This window comes from Pteropus vampyrus, unplaced genomic scaffold (genome assembly GCF_000151845.1).
Source record: "Pteropus vampyrus isolate Shadow unplaced genomic scaffold, Pvam_2.0 Scaffold82, whole genome shotgun sequence".
NCBI classification, from domain to species: domain Eukaryota; kingdom Metazoa; phylum Chordata; class Mammalia; order Chiroptera; family Pteropodidae; genus Pteropus; species Pteropus vampyrus.
In genome coordinates this window covers 1,714,241-1,714,476 of record NW_011888863.1, presented here as the reverse complement: position 1 = coordinate 1,714,476, position 236 = coordinate 1,714,241, and positions in this window count along the sequence as shown.

Below are 236 nucleotides of genomic sequence, written 5' to 3'. Positions count from 1 at the left end.
TGGGCCTGGGGCTAGGTTCCCAGCCCGAGTGTTGAAGCTGGTAATAACCTACCTAAGATTAGAAAGCCCCAGGGTGAGGGACTGACAGCTCGGTCTCTTCCTCCCGCATTTGGTGACTGCACGTTTATGTCCATGCAGTAAATGACAGTAAATGAATGTGCACAAGTGTAGGCCGACCCCGAGGGTTGGCGGGGTTTCGCAGCTTCTCGGTGTGGACCCGATAGGGTTGCTGCGGC